This window comes from Teleopsis dalmanni, chromosome 1, assembly GCF_002237135.1.
Source record: "Teleopsis dalmanni isolate 2A chromosome 1, ASM223713v2, whole genome shotgun sequence".
Taxonomy (NCBI): domain Eukaryota; kingdom Metazoa; phylum Arthropoda; class Insecta; order Diptera; family Diopsidae; genus Teleopsis; species Teleopsis dalmanni.
In genome coordinates this window covers 227200363-227207296 of record NC_051846.1, presented here as the reverse complement: position 1 = coordinate 227207296, position 6934 = coordinate 227200363, and positions in this window count along the sequence as shown.

Here is a 6934-nt window from a genome sequence, read left to right as displayed (position 1 = left end):
ATTAAAATTAACCATCTAGGACAATCTTTGACTATACACATTCTAAATGAGATGTCGACGGAGTTCAGTATTTCTCTGATCTGGGTTCCCGATCATAAGGATATTTTCGACAATTGCAAACCAGACGAGTGCTTCAGAAAACCACTCGGAACACCTAAACAATCTGGACATATCGTTGACATTATGCAAACTGGCATTCAGTGCCAGTTCTTTCTGTGCCGAACTTTTTAATAAAAGACGGGAAGACAATGATATGCAGGTATCTGTAAGCAATTTGACCATGCTTCAATAAAAGAAAATCAAACTCTATCATTGAGATGTCCCGTAGAGATATCAGAAGTGTAGTTGGTTTGCTTACAGATCACTGTATTTTAGGTAACCAACGATATGCAGACATCTGTAAGCAATTTGACCATACTTCAATAAAAAAAAATCAAACTCTGTCATTGAGATGTCCCGTAGAGATATCAGTGGTGTAGTAGGTTTGCTTACAGATCACTGTATTTTAGGTAACCATGACAGAAAACTAAATATCCCATTTAAATAATACCTACCGCAGTTGTAGTAAGAACGATTAAAATGTCTCCCATCTGCTTTGTTTCTGTCCAGCACTTTAGGGGCTTTCTTTTCTGAGAATCTTGGCGAACTGCAAGACCTCCCTCTGAATAGCATTATAAACTTTACCCACGGTTCTAAGTGGTTCGGTTAGAACCACTTGAATAATACTGTAACACAATGGGCCTAAAAGCCTAAATGGATTCCTTGGGATAGCCAGTATAACCTAAACTATCCTAACTACCTCTAGTATCGAATAAAATCCAAATTTTTTTTTGTGAAACGATTTTTAAAATAAACCAAAGCTGAGGAAAAACCTGAAAATAAATTGGTGCAACCATTGTTTTTGTTTCTTATTATTACTAGAATGTATATATGCTTATATTCGCAACTATGCATGTAACTAAATATGAGATGAAAAGTAAATTTATTTTTTATTAATTAAAATAAATTAATTTCTTATCTTAATCTTAAATTAAGATTAAATTAATCTTATTAATTTCTTATGAAATCAGTTTTTATTTCACAAGTATATCAAATATACTTGTTAGTCTATAAGTAGTAAGTGCACATTATAGTGACAAAATCTACTACCAATTGGGTCTCTTATTAATGGGTATCCCTCTTATAAACATCGACATATATTTTTTAATTTAAATTTATTTTTAATATCTGACTTAAGTATTGTACCTTGTTAAATGGCGTTAATGATTTGCTTATAAGTGTTTTACATCAAATTAAATTATTAATCAAATTTCAAAACAAAGTAATAAACTAAAAATTAATAAAATGCATAAATGCAAATAAACAAAAACAATTTTAAAATATTTTTCTAATTAATTAAATAGTTTTAAATAATCATTTAAAAATTAATAACTTTATTTGTTTCAAGTGCATTTGTAATTTAATTAAATTATATGTATTTATAATAAAAAAAATATATATATGTATACACATCTGTACAAGTATAAATACATTCATTTTTTATATATACGTAGGGGTTCAAATATATATACAAATTTTATGCATATGTATTGCTAAAATACATACATATATATTGACAACTACGTATGTAAGAAAAATCTTGATAATCTCTCATCTCAAGAGGTCAGTCGCCATTCAGATTAACGTAAGAAGAAAATAATTTTAAAAAAATATGTTATTTTCTGTGTAGATTAAGTTTGTACTCATTTTTCGCGTTGATATTATCACAAGAAACTTAGTGCCGATCGCAAAATATTTTATTTAATATTGCAAACTATAAAAAGTTATAGCTTTAAGCTCTCAATGAAAAGTATTCATGTTCTATGACTGTAAGTGAGAGTGTTTCGGACCCCTGACTTGGAAATAGAAGGCTTTCAAGGGCAGTGGGTGCAGTTCGAAAAGATTTTAAGCGATTCAAATATATTTCATCATACAATATGTTTAATGAAATATTGTTTTGCTCATTTATATAAGAATATATATATCAAGTATTACGATTATTTATAGCAAATTAAGTGCAATTTTGACGATGTAAGAAAAAAAATATTGGTTCCTATTTCAACTGAAACATGGCTAAACCCATAATATTTCCAGTTTGACGTAAATGTATATAAACAATTCAACCTGAAAATTCTCCAAAACTTATTAGGGATTTTGAGCATTTCTTTAATCTCATTTATATAATACATAATATAATTGAAATACTTTTCAGTATTCGGGGTATGATCACACCATTTGACTTTTTTTCAATTTTTTAAAATTTTATTGCACTTTAAAATTTTATTATTCATATGCTGTTAATTTTTTTAGGGGATAGATAGATAGATGACAAGACCCTTAAGCTATTTTAATGTGTAACGAATATAGATAATAACAAATGATAATGTAACCCTATGACTTAACTTTATTTATAAATGCTTATAAATAAATAAATAATAAATTTCCTATATAGAATGCATATCGTATTTCTTATGCGATATCTAGACATATCTTGACATAGTTTTCGAGACAACACAATTTGGACCTTTGTCTACTTCACTTGTCACTAAGTTCGTAGGCTAACAAAAATGGTCAGTAAATATACTCATTTGAAACGGAACTAATGCTCTTTACTCCAAAAACTAAAAGGTCTATATTCAAGATGTGTAAACTAACTAAACGAAAACTAAATTTCACTCTTGTGCTATGTATTTCACTGTAATCTAATCTGTGTGACTATAAACCTGAATTCTATCAACCCTAATGGATCCCTTATGTAATGCAATACATTACATAAGGGATACTAAAGATAACCGCATACGAGTAGAAATACTTAATGTAATAACAGTTCAGTTTCATCAAAATTAATTAATTACCCTAACCTAACCTATGAACATTTTTGGAAAATCCTTCTTCTAGCTTGGATTTAAGCAATGTACATGCTAAACTTTATTGTTGTATGACTAAAGAAACAGGCAAGGGTGTATGCTGTCACCCCTATTAGTCAACATGTATTACGAGCAGATCTTACATTAATCAATTTCCAAAATTGATTAAGATGTTTAAAACTGGCGATATGTTTATTAATAACACAATATAAGCAGATGACATCACACTTAGACCTGAGAATAAAAAACTTTATGAATTCATTTAATAAAGAATTGTTTTTAAATTAATATAAATAATATATATATATATATAAATATATATATGCTTTTAAACAGAAAAACTATTTTAAATAATGTAATTATTAATAATTATTAATAAAATATTATATGAACTCTTGTAGTCTTAATCAATTCGGCAAATGAAGAAGAATAACCCAAAAGAAGAAGTATTTTTTTCGAGATTATCAATATCAAGTTAGGTGTATTCTTAAGTGATATATTGTAGGAAATGCAAAATTATACGTACTAAATGCAAAACATTATGCGTACTAAATGCAAACCAGAAGATACTGCTGTTATTTATAACAAGAATTCTGCGGAAGTCAAAAATGCAATATACTATATTGTATTAAGTTGTAATATTTTCATTAGTAACCAGATGTGTAATAAGAACACAGACATATTCTCAAGCAATCAGATAACGGTTGCAAAAAAAGAAGAAAATAGAGTCTGAAGTATACTGCATTTATATGTATATAATAATACATATAAGTATATAATAACTTATATATATAAGTACTTTATAAGTACTTATATATAAGTATAGTTCTGTAGGCTCTTAATATATTTGAAATTTAAATGAAAATTATAAATGTTTAATAGATCAATTTTCCACAATTTTTAAAGTGACCAAATTTCTGCTTTTTTCCATGGAATGATGTTTTCAAGACTGACGATTTGGATGGAGTTAATTTTTCACACTCTGTATCTTTAATTAAGTGCAATTCTTTATATTAAAAATAAATCTTATTTCTTCCATTATTTACTTTTCGATTTTTTCATTTTCGAAAAAAATCATCTGTATTTCATAATTAAAAGCAAACATACTATATTATCACACAACATACTATATTATCACATGCAACAGACTGCAACAATAATTATTTTAATTAATTATTTTAATTTTTAATGAACATGATATTGACAAGCATTCATACTGGTGAAAAACACTGGCACCGAAGAAAAGTAATAGAAAAAAATTTAAAACAAGTTAACATTAAATTTAACTGCTCTAAATTTAACGACACACAGGACCTGGTTTCAAGGCCCACTAAACCTAGTCTAAAAACTCGTTTAAAAATATCTTTATGAAAAAATTAATGTTTACGTTCCTATTATTATTATTATTATGTTGAGCCTTTTCCGAATTAATGCATCTGGGCACAATTAATTTTTGATATCCTGAAAGTGATATTCAAGCACTCCTCAAATTCTATTTTATTCTTGTATAATTTCTATCCAGTATCGATAGAGACACAGAGGTTTATGTTTGGTTTACAGGCAGCCAGATTAATCTTACCTAAGATTAAATTAATGTGAGAATAAATTATTTTCTGTAGAAAACCCTTTAAAAAACAATTTGATATTTTCTTCTATGAAAATAAATAATTTTCTGTATAGAACCCACCAAATAACAATTTGAAAAATTCCTCTTCATTTTATACATAATAACATATATTAGCGGAAAGCACAATAGATATATGAACATAATATATTGTGTTTCAATTAACTGACAAATTAGCCCGTCCTATAATCAATATACAAAATGGTTGGTCATAAAAATAAATAATATATAAATAAATTAAATTTTATTTAGTAATAAAATATTTTTTTTACAACTTACCTTCGCATTTTCCATATGTCTTTTGGTATTGCTCTTATTTTATTACCGCCAATATATAGATACTTAAGATACCGTAACTCGACCACTTGTTCCGGGAAATGCGTTAGTAAGTTGCCACTTAAATTCAACTCCTTGAGATATGAATTTTTCATAACAAACGACTTCGGCAGTGACTTATTTGTCAATTGGTTATTCTTTGCAATCAGTGTAACCAATGGTAATTGACATATGGCCTCCGGTAGCATCGTCAAGGAGTTCGAACTCAGATCCATAATTTTTAAATTCACAAATTGTTTAATGGTGTTCGGTATGTGCGTGAGACGATTGTGATTTAAAAGCATGGTTTCGATATCCTTGTGATTTTTGAGACGAGTTTTACTTTCCGAATGTAAATCGGTATCGAGATAGGGTTCATTATCCGTTAACCCCATATGTCCATAATCCAAAGTTTTCTGGTCGCGCGTATCACTTTCACAGCTATCTGATGTGTAGACCTCCATTTTAAATATTTTTTTATAGATAATATTTGTAGATTTTTTTGATTTTTGAATTTTTTGTGCCGATTCAGATTCACAATAAAAATATTTTTAATTAAATTTTTTAAATTCAACTTTCAACACCAATTGAAATGATTTTAATATAATTTTTAATTTTTAAAATTTTATATTATTTTTTATTTTGTCAGAACATTTTTTTGTGTATTTTAATTTCGTTTTTCATATTCAAATGAACCAAGCAAGCAGCTTCTATTAAATAAACTCGATTCTATGCGCGACTTCCGTTAACTGAAACCTTTGTCGACTTCATACACTTTTAATCTGAAGTTCTTCGTTCGAAATGTGTTTTTGATTATACATAAATTTAATTACTGTTTTGCACTTGTAGTTGTTGTTCTTGTACTGATAGCGATAACGAGAAATTAGCGTAAGAGACCAGACGAGATATTTTTAAGTTTTATTGTCCATTAAAGCAATTACAATAACAATAACAATAACAATAATAAACTCAAATACATATTCGGTTAGTATTTTATTTTAATAAATCAGCTTTATTAATGAGTTTTAACCGCGGGTCTGTTATTTTTGAATTTTTAAAAATTATTACCATATAATATGGTTATATAAATCTGTAGAAATGGTTACTTAATCTGTAGAAGTGATTACTTAATCTGTAGAAACGAATCTGAGGTATCTAGGCTAATATCTGGCTTTACAGAACACTAGTCCATAGGACGGCATAGAGCTAGAGTCGGCCTACCCTGTGGTACTTCTTGTAGTGCGTGTCTACCAGCTCTTGAGGAAATGACAGCAGAACACCTGATGCGTCTTTGTCCAGGTCTGACCAGAATTAGGTTTAAGTTTCTAGGGATCCCCTTCTTCAATTCACTTAACGATATCTCCAGCATCAGCATTAGCCAGATTCTTGCCTTTGTTAATGCCTCTAGCTGGTTTTAGTTTGACCTTCTATCTACTACCGACTATTACGAGATTTTTGTGGATTCAAAACGTCTTTTTAGCTAATTGAGGAGCACTCGTCCTCTTTCCACCTTAACTAACTAACTAACTGTGGTTATATTAGAGCATTTCATAAATATTTTCATCACTGAACTTAAAATCGTAATGCCGCGTCAAATGTTACAGTCACTTAGGTCACCTTTCTTGGGTAGCTTGATTATAATGCCATGAGTAAACAACATTACTGATATAAAGGACGTAACGTTGAGGCGAGAAAGGTGGAAGCGACTTATAGACAACCTATGCACAGTATAAGAGGCTGCTCGAAATCTTTGACGTCGAGCAAGGCTTATTATTATTATTATTATATTAGAGCATTTGGACATTTTGACTCTAAATCGGTAACTCTGTATAATTCGGAAAACTGCGCGAACTTCTTGAAATTAGCAAATAATAAAAATTTATTGTTTTCGGTGTTGACTACTTCTATTAAAATTTAAAAAATTAAGTTATTGATTCAAGTTCTAAAGAAAATATATTTGATTTTCTATCCCCGAGTTTCTCAACTCAAAATGTACTACAGCTCGGTAAAATAATTAATATAGTTTACAAGGACCATTTCAATATTTAATATGTTTTACAAAGATCAGTACTAAGATATTCCCAAAAAT